At 38.6% G+C, this 15489-nt stretch overlaps 1 protein-coding gene across 2 annotated transcripts in view; it reads left to right on the forward strand.

Moving 5' to 3' along the window:
- The first annotated feature begins 4929 nt into the window (after nt 1-4929).
- Nucleotides 4930-15489, forward strand: part of syk (spleen tyrosine kinase) — a 127797-nt gene continuing 117237 nt past the window's right edge. For both annotated transcript variants that reach the window (XM_073071884.1, XM_073071891.1), the window contains exon 1: nt 4930-5269. The gene's annotated coding sequence lies outside the window, so the exon portion shown is untranslated. The remainder of the gene's footprint in view (nt 5270-15489) is intronic.

Consider the following 15489-nt stretch of genomic DNA (forward strand, 5'->3'; position numbering starts at 1 on the left):
AGGTTTGGCATGGAAAGGATGGCACTGTGAAGGAACCACGGTTGACAAATAGAGCATCTTGTCAGGAGGAAGAAGGAAGCTTGCTTGAGGTTTAGGATGTGAGGATCAGACAGGGTTCTGGAAAGTTACAAGGTAGACAGGAAGTACTTGAAAAATGGACTTGGAGGAGCTAGAAGGGGGCAAGTAGGATTAAGGAAAACCCCAAGGAGTTCTACATGTATATGATGAACAGGAGGATGACTTGTCTGAGGGTAGAACCAATCAGAGTGAATAGGAAGCATGTACCTGGAGTTGGAGGAGGTAGGAGAGGTCATTAACTAAAACTTTGCTTTGGTATTCATTCACCAGAGAGAGGGACCTTGGCTCCTGTAAGGACAGCATAAAACAGACTAATACTCTGGAACATGCAACATTTTCAAAAGAGGCTGTGATGAAATTGTTGAAAAAATATTAGATAGATTAGACCACAGAGCCAGATGGGATATATTCTAGATTATGGTGGGTAGCTAGGGAAGAGATTCCCTAGATTCTTTAATCCTCACTGGCCACAGGAGTAGTATCAGTTGATTGCAAGGTGGCAAATGTTACTCCTTTGTACAAGAAAGGGTGTAGGGATAACCCTGAGTATTACTTCAGTGGGCAAATTATTGGACAAGGTTCTTAGAGTAAGGATTTTCAAACATAGTCTGATTAGGGTCAGTCATCATGGCTTTGCGAGGGGCAGGTCATGCCTCCTGAGCCTGACTGAATTCTTTGAGGATGTGACAAAGCATATGAAGGTAGAGCAGTGGGTGTGGTGTACATGGATTTTAATAAAGCGTATGATAAGGAAGTGGAAGAGTGGGTTTGTATGTTTGCAGGTTGGTGGAGTTGTGCATACTGTAGACGCCTTTCATAGGTTATAACAGGACATTGACAGGATGCAGAGCAGGGCTAAAAAGTGGCTGATAGAGTTCAGCCCAGAGATCCACTTTGGAAGGTTAAAGTTGAAGGTAGACTGCAGAGTTAAAAGCATGATTCTGAGCAGTGTGGAGAAAGGGATCCACATGCTAGATCCCTCAAAATTGCCACACAAGTTGATAGAGTGGTTAAAAAGGCATATGACTTAGTTGGACTTCAAGATGGCACCAACAAACAGTACAATGTCCTGCAGGCAGTTCACAAAACTACTTCTTTTATTTCTTCCTTCTACTAATAAGTTATGGCCTTCCTTTCCATTATGGAATATTCTGGAGTCAGAGTATATAGCAAATATTAATTTCAACAGCAGCCATTCATCAGAGTTGAATGTGGATTGCAGACTGAATTTAAAATGTAGCTCAGAACAATGGGCTTCCTGAAGCTGCAGGTAGGGTTCAATTGCAAAAAAAGGAAAAACTCCACTTAGACCTCAGATGTCTGCATATACAGGAACGCAGCCTAGAGTCAGAGGGGAGTAATATTGATTTTGGGTGTCTGGTGAGTGGGTGTGAAAAGCATGGAGTTTGGAAACTATATGTAATTCAAAGAAAGTGTTGTAGATACATTGTAACTATAGATATCAAGCAGTATTAAATCAAGGCGACTAAAATTGCTCTATTGCCTTGAAGATGTTTCACCACTCATCTGAGAGGCTTCTTCAGTTCTGATCCATGGTGAGTAGTTTTCCAATTTATTAACTCTGTGAGTTGTTTAAAAGTATAGCAATTACATGAGGGTTTTTAAGAGTCGTGGAGGCAATGAGAGTCTATAAGCTGGAAGACTACCCACACATGGATCAGAACTGAAGAAGCCTCTCGGATGAGTGGTGAAATGCCTTTTAGAGAACACAGCAAGTCCAGTTGCCTTGATTTACTACTGCTTGATATACAGTTGACCTGGATGACTGAGAACCTTCATGGACATTTTGTAGCTATAGAATTGTCCTGCTGTTACCTTTGATCTTTAGCATATAATAATGTCATGTAATATTGGGTCAGGCAGGCCTCTTCTTCCAAGAGTGTCTCAAATATGATGCCTGTATACTCATTTTGCTAGAATAAAAGCTTCTGTCTCCACTAGCTTCAGTGTCTCTCACATGACATTATCCACGGTTACAACGCTCTCCCTCTCGCTAGCTTCTGTCGGAGAAAAGTGCAGGAGATTTGGGTTCCATGTTGCAAGTGAAGCTCGTGGCTATGGACTCATTTTGGGGGAACTCTGAGGATCAAGTTGCACGTGTTACTGGATTCTGAATACCCTTTGCTGGTTTCGGGCAGTTTGATCAAGGCGGTCGGTGAGGACTGGGGTGCTTTGCTGAAGACTGGCTCTGTGGCCTGCAGTCAGATAGCGGTGCAGATCTGAGGTGTGCCGAAGGCTTCTGGATTCCTGGTTTGATGTTGATACCCTATGTGTTGTTCGCTCACTTATTGCTGTTTGTGCAATTTGTTCTTTTTTTGTGCATTAGGTATGTGATGTTTTTTCTAGGAACAGATTCCATGGTGTGTGTTTCATGGCTACCCATGGGAAGACAAATCACTGAGTTGTATTCTGTATATATACTTTAATAATAGGTGTACTTTGAACTTTGTACTTTATTGACCTCTATTAGTGAAGGGATTGAGTTCAAGTGTTGCTAGGTAATTTTGCAGCTCTATAAAACCTTAGTAAGACCACACTTGCATTACTGTTTTCAGTTTTGGTCACCATATTATAGGAAAGATATGGAAGCTTTAGAAAGGATGTACAGGAAATTTACTAGGATGCTGCCTGGATTAGAGAGTATGTCTCATAAGGATAGGTTGAGCCAGCTAGGGTCTTTCTCTTTGAAGCGAGGGATAATGTAAGGTGACTTGATAGAAGCGTATAAATGTGCATTTAAACCTCTTCTCTTAGCTGGTAGTGAATCTGTGAAATTTTCTGCCCCCAAGGATGCTGGAAACTATATCAAAAGATACATATAAGAAAGGGTAGGGTAAGTATTTGAAAGGTCAAGCAATTTAGGACAAGAGGAAAGTGGAACAGAAGAAGTGTTGAGGACAGCGTAGATCAGCTCTGATCATATTGAATGGAGGGTCGGGCTTGAGGGGGCTGGTGGCCTATTCCTGCTCCCATTTTCTTGTCTTCTGTTATGTTGATCAGAATAAGAATCCAAACTGCCAAGGGCAACAATATGCAAATAATTATGATCAAGTGGGAATTAGGACATTCACCTTTATAAAAGTTCTGTAGCAATGCCTAAGAGGTGCAGTTTGCCACGATCCCATCGAGAGGGTAAAATTATTTTGCTCAGGCGGCACTACTATCTGAGGTTCTTTTTAAGATTGTTGGTCCTATTGTTGGCCTTCTTGCAGGTATTGTGAAATACCTTCACGCTTGTTTTCAGGAAACTATTACATCAATGTGTACTGGCCTTGAAAACATTTCACTTCTAGATGTCTACTGAGCTCGGAAATGAAGGTTATACAGTAACACGTTTTAACATCTGCTGGAGGAAGTGCAGCACCAGGCTGTGTAAACTGACCAATGCATCAAGTCTGAAATCCTTGGTATTTTGATTGGCCTCTTTTATGCTTCTGTGATCCCATGAGCTTGCTGTTTCTTAAAAGGCAGCTATGAAAATCATGGTCCTGTTTGATTGGTTCGTGTGTACTGGGTGTTGCTCATGTTTTGTTATCTTTCCGAGCAATGTACTGTGAAGCTTCCTCTCTCTATCTGCGCTATTCATTATGATTAACTAAACAGATATCAACCATTGAGGTCAATTACATTTGGGCATAGTGTACATTTGGGACACACGGCATTTTCAAGTGTCAGGTTTTTAACTTTATACCTTAGTATTTCAAGTGTGCTCTTGAGGTGAAGTATGAATTAAATGTAAATGTCATCAAATTGACAAGCCCAGGTCAATTTTAAGGTTCAAAGTACATTTACTATCGAAGTATGTATACTATATGCAACCCTGAGATTCGTCTCCTTACAGGCAGCCACAAAACAAAGAAACCCAATCTAACCCATTAAAAAAGAACACATTCAAACACTCAACATGCAGAAAAGAACAAATTGTGCCAACATTAAAAGTAAGCAAATAAGATACAGAACTGAAGTTCCCAAAAGTGAGTCCACAGCGATGAAGCCAGTCACAGTCGATCCAGGAACCCATTACTTGCAGGCCACACCCTCAGTTCAGCACAGAGACAATTAGACCTCATCAGCAGCAAGATTTAAACACTGCTAACCATGACTTTCTCAATGCAATGAAGAACTAACAGTAAAATTAAACCAAGGAGTGTTGGAAGTTCACAGGCAGGATCTTAGGAGAGAGAAACAGAATTATGTCTCAGGTCAAAGATCTTTTGTCTGATTAAAGATCATCAGCCTGAACGGTTAACTCTCTCTCTCTTTCTGCATGAGCTCTACTTGTCCTGCAGAACGTCTCCAGCATTTTCTGTACTATTTCAGCATCTGTGATTATTTATGGACAAATAAAATACTGCTGTATCAACATTTCAATCTGATTATTTGAGAATTATTTGTAGCTAATGCAGAAATATGACAATTAAACATTACTATTCACACAGTCAGCAATTACAAATGAAGTACTTATGAGTTTTAATGTATAGTACAAATCTCTAAACATATACAAAATTACTTAAAGTTTCTTTTGTGGAAGGATCTTCTCAAAAGTGTAAAGGGGTGTTGAATTAAATATAACCATGAAAGGGATTATTGTTTGATTTATTCATTTCTGGGGGCATCTAGACATTGTCAACCTCAGTGTTTATGTATTTACCCTATTAAACCTGCTGGACTTGATAACAAAATCACTATCTTTTTGCATTGCTTAAAATTTTAAAGTTCTGAATTGGTCCAGGGATAAATTTCATGGGAGGTGTGCTGGTTGATTTGTGAAAGGAGGAAGTTTTCAAAATACATCGACGTGGGGAAGTTAGAATGAGGACTGGACTCTAGACTGAAAGAGGAAGTAACTGCCCTTTTCTACAGCTCTCTATTTCGGTTAACATCGTGTCCCAACAACTGAAACTTTAACCTATTCTGGATAAAACAAGAGTGTGGAGAGTTTTGTTTCTAAATACCCGCCGAAGTGCCGTTGAATCCCTCATATTCTTTCCTAGGGATTTTCTTTTTGAGTCAGCATCGTTGTGATGTAACTTATTTAGTTATCAAGAGCAATCTTTCATTATCTTATCTCATAATATGAGCCCACCGGCTTGTGACTGAGCAGCGGACTTGGCGAGAGAAGGCGACAGAGTTGGAATTAGAGGAAACACAGAAGCGAAGTCCGGGGTCTGTAAGTAGCCGCGTTACTGTGCGTTATCTTTGCATCACTTATGATTATGCAATTTTGCGAAAGTTTTATTTTTACTTTTTAGAAGTTAATGGTGTCTATTCCAAGCTTTAACATTTTGTGCAGTACAGCTCACAAGAGTTGCGCGTGGAGTTTGGTTCCAGTTTTGCAACATACTGCGTTCCTCTTGACACTTTTGTAACCAGAGAATATGGAGAAGTTGGCTTGTAGCGATTCCTTGTCCCGGATGATATTGATTCTATGCCCTTAATTATACTACACTTTATTTTGACAACGAATGTGTTCAGAGTTCTTTGTGTGAGACAATCATTTATCATCTTAGCAACGGCCGAGCGGACTTTGATCCAGTGCAGTTGACTGGAGCGTTGTTAGTGTAGCTAACGCAAAGAATTCCCCTGTAGCATAAACCTATTGGAGACCAGGGACAGATCTGGAAATGATATTGATGCGGTCAAATCAAATCTACTCATTAAACAAACATATAATTAGTTGTACACCATTGTTCCCTAAACCTCTGAGAACTGAACACGTATCACGGTGATCTTATTACCTTTTTTTTTTATTTAAAAAAAAACCAAAGGACTGAAAATAAGCAGTAAAACAGAAAACAGTCAACCAGTGTTGGTGGAAGAAAGGAACAAATTGGCTTCTTAGACAGCGAATCCTTGCCCTCCTGAGGAAAAACTGGAAGCGAGAAGTTAGCGTGACACTGTCCAGGCGGCAACCTTTCCGTTCTCTTCATTAAATTCGTCGTTTTTCAGGGCGGTTAATCCCATGCCGCGAAAGCGGCGTTATTAGTAGTTGAACAAATTTGGTTGGAAACCAAAGTTTGGTGGGAGTTGGATTGGGAGGCGAGTCGACATAACCAGCCAATCTCCGGTTAAGTATAGTTTGAATTAATAGTTTGCCCATCGTGTGGGTCAGTTTGGGGCGCTGGGTGGGGTTGGATTGAGATGCAGTTGAAGATGGATCTGCTGTTAAATCATCTGCTTGAATGTCGTCTGATTCATCAATTTGGTTTGAAAATGTTGCAATCTGACGGTTCTGACCAGAAACCATCTTGAAGGGACAGGGGCAGTGACTGGCGATATTTTAATTATGAGCGATTTGAACTTTTTATAAAGAAAAGTACTTATCATTTGTATGGAGTCATAAGCAATTTGAGCCACCTCCTGAGGGAAATTCCTCGTCGGGGGTTGGAGTCATTATTTTGAGAATGTGAACCCCACTGATATATATTTCATATGCAGCCATGAAGGACTTACAGTTTTACGCTTATTGAAACATGACAGGTTGTTTTCTCGCTTCATCTGTATGCACACAGCGAGATGAGAAATGCCGCGCTTTGCAGCACACTGTAAGAGTGACCGTACGACAAATGCAGGCCGACACCAGCTGTGAAAGGCGTAGGGACTTGTCCAAGTTGGAAACAAACGGTCTCTACATGCTCACCTTTCTTTCGATTAATCCATCTATAGCACAACAATTCGATTTGGCTCAGTAGCAGCTCTCTCATCTCAACCTCATAAAGGGACTGACTAGTGCCCAGAGAGAACCACACTATTTAACTGCAATCTTCAGGTAAAATGTAAGTGTAGTTTAGTCAGCTGGTTTAAAAATATCCCGTTACTTTTGTTTACTGCAGTACAGCTGTGGTTATCAGCAGTAGTTCTTAAGGAAACAAGAGTATTTGAACAAGAATTTCATTGCTGTTTATTATTCACCAGCATATTGTCAGAAGGATAATATTTTAAAAGTACTTGCTTCCTTGTGAACACTTTTGGGATTGCCTGGGGGCATTTCCTATAACCACAATGATTACTTGCCTAAAGCACATTCATAATCTCTTTTTAACAAAAATGTGAAGAGATTTGGGTTAACCTGCATTATACCCCTTCCTCTTTGTAAAAGGTTGAGTATGGAAATGTTAATTTCACACATTTTTCTATTAGTGTGTAATATGGGTGACACACAGATGGTCTGTTCAACCAACCTAGCACCAGCAAACACAAAATTGGAGTCTTTAGAATGTGGGGAGTATCTCCTCTGGACTTTGTGAATATTTACATCTATAATTGTTGGGAAAAATTTTGTCTTCCATCTCCATATTCAAATGTGCTCAGTCTTCCCTTCAGTAAGTCTTGTATTTTTTCTCTCTCTACAGCACAGAAACAGGCCCTACTACCAGGTCATGAGTGTATATCTGATTGCAAACCAGTCAGTGACTAACTGCTTAGAACAATAACTGCAATACAAATCTAGCATTATCAAAATGGGCCTCAGCAGGTGGACAAAATATCAAGTAGATTAAATTTAAAATAATTAGTAGAAGGATTAGAAGGGAGATGAGGAACTATTTTTTTTGCCCAGAAAGAGGTAGGTTTGTAGAAACCTTCATCGGATTTAAAAGAGATTTAAAATGATTTAATCGTAATCAGATTTAAAATCAGACTTGGATGAGTACTTGAAAAGTTGCAGCCTTCAGATCCAGGCTGGAGGGTAAGGAATGCTGGTTTACTCTTTGTGACAAATAACCATCAATGTTACAAGTTTTCTGTTAACTCTCAAAACGTCCAATTTTAATTACTTTGAGAAAAAAACAGATTCCTATAATAATGATTCCTGTATGAACAATTCTGGCTAATCACATATGGCCTTCCTTCAAGTAAATATAGATTTACTTCTATAGAGTCATGGTTAAACAAGGAATACAAAGAATCTCTATTCCAAGATTATTTCCTAACTTGAGCATAAATGTAGAAGCTGAGAAAATCATAAGCTAAATTTAGCTAACAATTTGCATTTTGCAATATTTTTAAAAAATGGAAATGTGTGCAGGTGATTTCCAGGATTTGTTTAGGTCCTTTGAATAAATCCTTTGAATATTCAGTGAATTTCTTTTAAAAGCTTTATGACATGTAAATTTGCAGTGAATTTGATTTAAATAGAGCAGGTGCCCATATCTACACAGTGAATAGAAGTTAATACACAGAATATGTATATTCCAGAAAAATGTATACTTTTTGCATTCAGTTTAAATTCTGATGAATTTTTCGATCTGGAACATATTTGATTTGGCCTTTGATATTGAAAAAGACAGTAAATTCATTCCTCAGCTTTTATTCCAAAGATAGGTAGCATCAGGCAACTGATGTTGTTCTTGATGTAGTTTAACAGAAATGATCCATCTGTGAGATAAAATTATAAGTTAATTACTGAGTAAGTATAATTCCTACTGCAAAAACTTATTTGGTATACAGTATATTCATTAACTCATGAAATCAATAAGCATTTTCTTTACATTTTGTAGATATATTGTTAAGGCAAAGCAATGAGAATGTTGTGTGTAAACTGGAAATTTCCCAGTTGTCATTTCATGCAAGTAATATCAGAAAATAATTGTAGAGAGAAATAAAAGATATCATTAATTTATCACTATTAATTCTTGTGACTAATTCTTCTAATATGATACCAATGTAAGCTGGTTTTTAATTTATTTGCAATTGGTACCAGATAAATGGGTTTTGTCTAACTGCATTGTAGAAAAGCACAATATGAAGCTAATGCTGAAAATTATTTAATAACTATCTATTGTGGAAGTCTTTTAACAAATTGCACAATAACAATGGCTTAGAAATACGATAACAATGTTATACTTTTGGTTTCATTCTCATGACAAATAGTAATTAACTTTACAAAATGATTATAGTTCATAAAGCTGGGGAATAATTCACTGAATTGTAAATTGCAAATTCAAATACAAATGAATTTAACTGAGAAAAGTCACATTTAATTTGCAAGTTACATAATAAAAATATGAAAAAAATTCTTACCATTGCAATGATAACGATAATAATTTTCAAAACCCAAAAATTGAGACTGATCTTAGTTTAAAGTTTATGGCAGCAACATGGAATCCATAGATCTTAAAGTTTGAATTTTAATGCTACTGAGAGTATCACCAAGTAATATCAGTAATTGCTTCTGCACATTTATATTTTACTGTGAGCATTCTCCATTGAAACCAGTTGCATATATTTTTTGAATGTCTTACAACAAAAGCGGTTGAAAACACCAGCAAGATTTTATGTGATTTGTTTGTTGAAATAAACATGGAGCTGGGATTTCATGCCCATTTGATACATGGATGAGCATTAATTTATGTAGAATTCAGATTTTGTTAATATTTATTCTCCATTGCTTTACATGAATATCTAAGTTAATTGTTAGATATTCTAACATATTAGAATTATTTTGAATAAATGCAACTGTATTTCATTAATCAATAAAATATATGTGCAAAATTGTCATGTCTAGCAGTGTTAATGTGTTAGAATTCAAGAGTTCCCAACTTGGGATCCATGGATTTCTTCGTTAATGATAGGGGTCCATGGTATAAAAATGGTTGGGAACCCCTGTGTTAGATGAACTATATTTTTGATAATGTATAAATAACTCAAACATTTACCATTAAAATGTTAATTGTACCATATAATTAAATATCTTTTATTATGAGAGATAACTAAATGTATTTAAGTTGAATGTGCATTGCTGCACAGGAATGTACATACAATTTGCTCCCATGATCTATATTCAGATGCACTATTTCATTTTATTTTCTTAAATTTACTAAATGTTCCAAGAGTTTAAATTATTACATGTCCAAATTTTATTTCATGTTAGGAATAATTGTTTTTCTATTTGCAGTTGTTTTATTTATATATGTTCCAGTTTATTTTGCTAAGAATATTAACTATGCATAAAAGCCAACTTTGAGTTAGTAGTATTCTCGCTAACGCTTAACACTTGCTGTCACATTTTTTTATTCATTACGATAGATATGGTAAATAAAGCTTCTCAAATTCAGTAGATGCTAAATTAATTTTTACCAGTCCAAGGAGTAAAGATGAAAAGAAAATTTAAGGTATAATAAGAGATTTATTTACTCCTTTACATAATTAAGTCAACACTATGCTTTATTAAAGTCTGTAGTCCTTTCCTGTCTGCAACCCCACACCCCTTGGAGCTCCTAAAACACTTAGAGAGGCCCCATAAGTGTTAGTCATTCAGAGGCCTCACTGTCTTTCAGCCAAGTCAAGAAGTCTCTGTCTAGAAACGTAGAAAACCTACAGCACAATACAGGCCCTTCAGCCCACAATGCTTTGCCAAACATGTACTTACTTTAGAAATTTTCTAAGCTCCATGTACCTATCCAGGAGTCTCTTAAAAGACCCTATTGTATCCGTCCCCATCACTGTCACTGGCAGCCCATTCCACGCACTTACCACTCTCTGTATAAAGAAACTTAACCTTGATATCTCCTCTGTACCTACTTCCAAGCACCTTAAAGCCATTTCAGCCCTGGGAAAAAGCCTCTGACTATCCACACAATCAATGCCTCTCATCATCTTATACACCTCTATTAGGTCACTTCTCATCCTCCGCTGCTCCAAGGAGAAAAGGTTGGGTTCCCTCAATCTATTCTCATAAGGCATGCTCCCCAATTCAGGCAACATCCTTGTAAGTGTCCTCTGCACCCTTTGTTGCATTGGGCAGTCTTGTACAACAGATTCCTGAGCAGGTTCATTGACACCCCGTCCAGCTGTCTATTCTAATCTTGATCACTAGAAGATGGAACCACTAACCAATGTGAGATCAAGTGTTTTGTCTCCCATTGCAAACATGCCTCACTTTTTACTGGATGGTTGGAAGCCTGGCAATTCAATGATTATCAGAAATCTTTGCTAATCCTTCCACTTCCAAAATGGAATGATAGGGTAAAATACTGTAGATGATGTAAATCTGAAATAGAAATGGCAATGCTGGAAATACTCAACTAACTAGACAGTATACCATATGTGGAGAAAAACAGAGTTAACATTTCTGGAATCATCCTGAACCCTGATGAAAGATCATCAGTCTGAAAAGTTAACTCCATTTTTCTGATCCATTAAATATTACTGTCATTTTCTGTTTTCGTTACAAAAATCATGGAACCATAAAGCAATTACAGCCTGAAGGAGACCATTTGGCCTTCTACCAGAAAAACTCACTAATTCCATTCCTTTGCTCTTTCTCTATAGCTATATATTTTTTCCTCACCATATACTTATCCAATTTCTTTTTGAAGGCAACATTTGAACTTGCCTCCAGAGCTGAAGGTAGAACATTGCAGATTCTATCCACATGCGGTGTAATAAAAGCTCTTTTTTCATATCACTCCTTAATTTGCATCTGTGACCTCTCATCCTTGAGCCTTCCACTTTGTCCAGGTCCTTTCTTATTTTATATAGTTCTATCATATCTTTACTCAGACTTCTCTAAACTATTTTTGTAACTATCATTTCTCTGTCCAGGAACCACTCTTGTAAATCTTTCCTGGTCATTGCTATATGCTCACATCCTTCTTGTAATGTTGAACACAAGGTTCATTGTAGCTTCTCAGTTTATAGATCAATTCCCTGCCTCTATATTAAAACAGGAATATTATATTGAGTTGTTATTGACTTTCAAATTATACTCATGTTGTCAAACTGAGATTTGAAATTTAGTCGCATTTTAAGTTTTGAAACTGAGCGCAAGTCTCTTGAATGTACAAAAGATGAATAGTGATTTTCCTTAGTCTTAGGATTTGAGGAATAACCGATGTTCCAATCTGCATTTGATTCAACAATTGCAGCACCAAGGGACCTACGTTTTTAGTGAATCAATTACTTTGATTTCACTGAAACTCTCTGAATATTCCAACATGAACCTCATAAGAAGAGCAAAACAGCAACTCAGGCTTGTGTTATAACAAAGATTTTAACTTGTTGATTTCCTTTGCAATGCCATAAAGCTAGTACAGTATGTGTAGCTTCTAAGACATACTTCAATTGAAATAATGTACACGCCACAGGGTGTTTTGAGACCCCTTCAGATTTGGGTGCACGGATAAAACTTATTTGCAAGAGTGAATAACAGCAACGAATTATATTTAAATTGTATCTTTAACACTTTAGCACATAGTACTTCAAAGGGGCTTTATCGCACAAACACTAAAGCAGAGGTGAGCTGAATTAAGTTCACTGTAGACCTTGGGTCCAAATAGAACTGCCCTTAGTGGTCAGACCCATCCACAATCACGGCCTTTTCAAACTTTGTAATATCGGTGCCTCAATAAAATGGGAAGAATTGTGGAGGCCCTTTGCTGAATTCAGCTGCCCACAGAAACTTGTCTCCATCTTACAATTGCTTTGTAAATGTAAGATGACGAAAAGCTTACACCTGATTGCAAGCCACGATCAAATCAATAGTCTAGCACCGAGCATTCTCAGTCAAGATCAGTATCAAGCAAGGCTATGATATTGTTGTCAAACTTTTCTCATCTTTCTCAGTGCATACTACCCTTCACCTCTGTTGGAGTGAAGTTAATTTACAGAACTAATGGGAAACTGCACTGACTGCACAACAGACTGAGGTTACCCCAGGATCTGTGGTCTGTAGAATTCAGACAACAGTTGGTTTTCAAAGGCCCAGTTCCATATTAGTGTCAAATTGGTCATTAAAGCAAGCAAGAGGATGGGTCTTATACTTGATGTTTGCAAGTTAAAGGTTGTTGACCGGACTGCTCCTGCTATGTCTTCTGGCAATAATCATTCACAACAAGGACTTGACAAAGTGAACTACCTTCCGTACCATAAGACCAGAAGAAATAGGAGCGGAATCAGCCCACTTGGCCCATCGCATCAGCTCTGCCATTTCATCGTGGCTGATCCAATTTTCCTCCCAGCCCCAGTCTCCTGCCTTCTCCCCGTATCCCTTCTTGCCCTGGCCTATCAAGAATCTATGAACCTCTGCCTTAAATAAACATAAAGACTTGGCCTCCACAGCTGCCTGTGGCAAAGAATTCCTCAGGTTCACCACTCTCTGGTGAAAGAAATTCCTCCTCATGTCCATTCTAAAAGGATGCCCCTCTATTCTGAGGCTGTGTCCTCTGGCCTTAGACTCTCCCACCATAGGAAACATCCTCACAACATCCACACTACCAAGGCCCTTCACTATTCAATGGGTTTCAATGAGGTCTCCCCTCATTCTTCTGAATTCTAGTGAATACAGGCTCAGAACCATTAAACACTCTTCATATGACAAGCCATTCAATCCTGGAATCATTTTCGTGAACCTCCTTTGAATCCTCTTTCAGTTTCAGCATATACTTTCTAAGATAAGGGGTCCAAACCTGCTCAGGATACCTCAGGATCCATTTCTTGGTGAAGCCAAACACCAATCATGACATTTGCCATCATCTTTAATATACTAGCAGATATATTTTTGGGGATTTGAATGCCCAAACCTTAAACCTGGCATCAAGCTCATGGTTTCTAGTGCCCCCTGCCACCCAAATCCTTCAATGACCTGAACGATCTACAGCAAGCAACTCAAGGCAGTAGAAATATTACCAGCAGTGCCTCTGAGAATTCCTCCAAATCTGCTACAAGGATAAGTGAACAAATGTCAGAATCCACTTCAAGGCAATTTCCTCAACATGCAGAATTTAAATGTACTCAGACATTTTCATCAGATAGACTCTGTTCTCACTCTGCTCCAAATGTGGACTCCATGTTATGACTGGCTGCTGCAAGCTATCTAAAACTGAGGAACCTATCTCTGCAGTCCAACACAAAAATCCCCTGGTGCTGAATCACAATCCTCAGGCACCAGGAGCTGGAGATTTGTTGGAAAGTGCTATTCTTTTGCGCACTTACTTTAGTGTTTTTGTGTGTGTTTTTAATGAGCTTAACATTCATTTTTAATTATTCAAAGCATTTTATTTTATTTCTTTTCAACACTTATTGATGGGAGCTGAGACTCAGTTCTGGGTAGTTAAGAAAGCTTATGGGGTGTTAGCTTTCAAAAGTCGAGGGATAGAGTTTAAGAGACGCGATGTAGTGATGCAGCTCTATAAAACTCTAGTTAGGCCACACTTGGAGTACTGTGTCTAGTTCTGGTTGCCTCAGTATAGGAATGATGTGGAAGCATTGGAAAGGGTACAGAGGAGATTTGTCAGGATGCTGCCTGGTTTAGAGAGTATGGATTATGATCAGAGATTAAGGGAGCTAGGGCTTTACTCTTTGGAGAGAAGGAGGATTAGAGGAGACATGATAGAGGTGTACAAGATATTAAGAGGAATAGACAGAGTGGACAGCCAGCGCCTCTTCCCCAGGGCACCACTGCTCAGTACAAGAGGACATGGCTTTAAGGTAAGGGGAGGGAAGTTCAAGGGGGATATTAGAGGAAGGTTTTTCACTCAGAGAGTGGTTGGTGCGTGGAATGCACTGCCTGAGTCAGTGGTGGAGGCAGATACACCAGTGAAGTTTAAGAGACTACTAGACAGGTATATGGAGGAATTTAAGGTGGGGGGTTATATGGGAGGCAGGGTTTGAGGGTCTGCACAACATTGTGGGCCGAAGAGTCTGTAATATGCTGTATGCTTGATGCTATATTCTATGTTTATTGCCTGTTGAAGACTGCCAGGAATTTCCAAGGTTGACGCCTAAGAAGTTTTCTGAAGAAGTGCTCTTGCTGCTGAGGCCTCAAATGCTGTATCAGCACCTGAATTGGACTCATGCTGCTGTACAAATTTAGTCTTCTGAAGCAGACCCTTGGGATTGAAGGTGTTTTTACTCCAGTTTGAGGTTTCTGAAGTGACTGATGAAATTCATGTGAGGGCACAGGGAGAACGTGGGATGCAATAGAGGTCACACATCTGGAGAACAGGTTAAGGTATTGGTCGAGCACTTAGATTTTATGGAAAGTCTTGAAGCAGGAAAATGAGATATAATGATATCACAGGGCACAAAGGCAAAGTTGAAAAAGGCAGAGCCACTAGATTTGAGAATAATTAAGAGGCCAGAATTGGAAGGGCACAATTTTTCTGGCAGAATTTAGATAAAGGGAAGGATGAAGTTCTGGCAGGACTGGAAGGTGAGGGTGAGGTAAGTCGGAGATAATTATCCAACAGGAATTGACCTGCATTAGGAGATGAATAGCAGAATTGCTGAAGACAGGTAATTTGGCTTGTGGTTGGGTGGTGAATTGAGATGGAGCTGTGCAAAACTTATTGCATGTTTTGGGATGCTTTTATAGGGGAACAGTCTGTATATGAGAAGTAGAGTGGAGAAAACATAAGAGAGAAGCATAAGAAAGAACCAGGAGAGGGGGCA

The sequence above is a fragment of the Hemitrygon akajei genome, chromosome 2 (assembly GCF_048418815.1).
Source record: "Hemitrygon akajei chromosome 2, sHemAka1.3, whole genome shotgun sequence".
NCBI classification, from domain to species: domain Eukaryota; kingdom Metazoa; phylum Chordata; class Chondrichthyes; order Myliobatiformes; family Dasyatidae; genus Hemitrygon; species Hemitrygon akajei.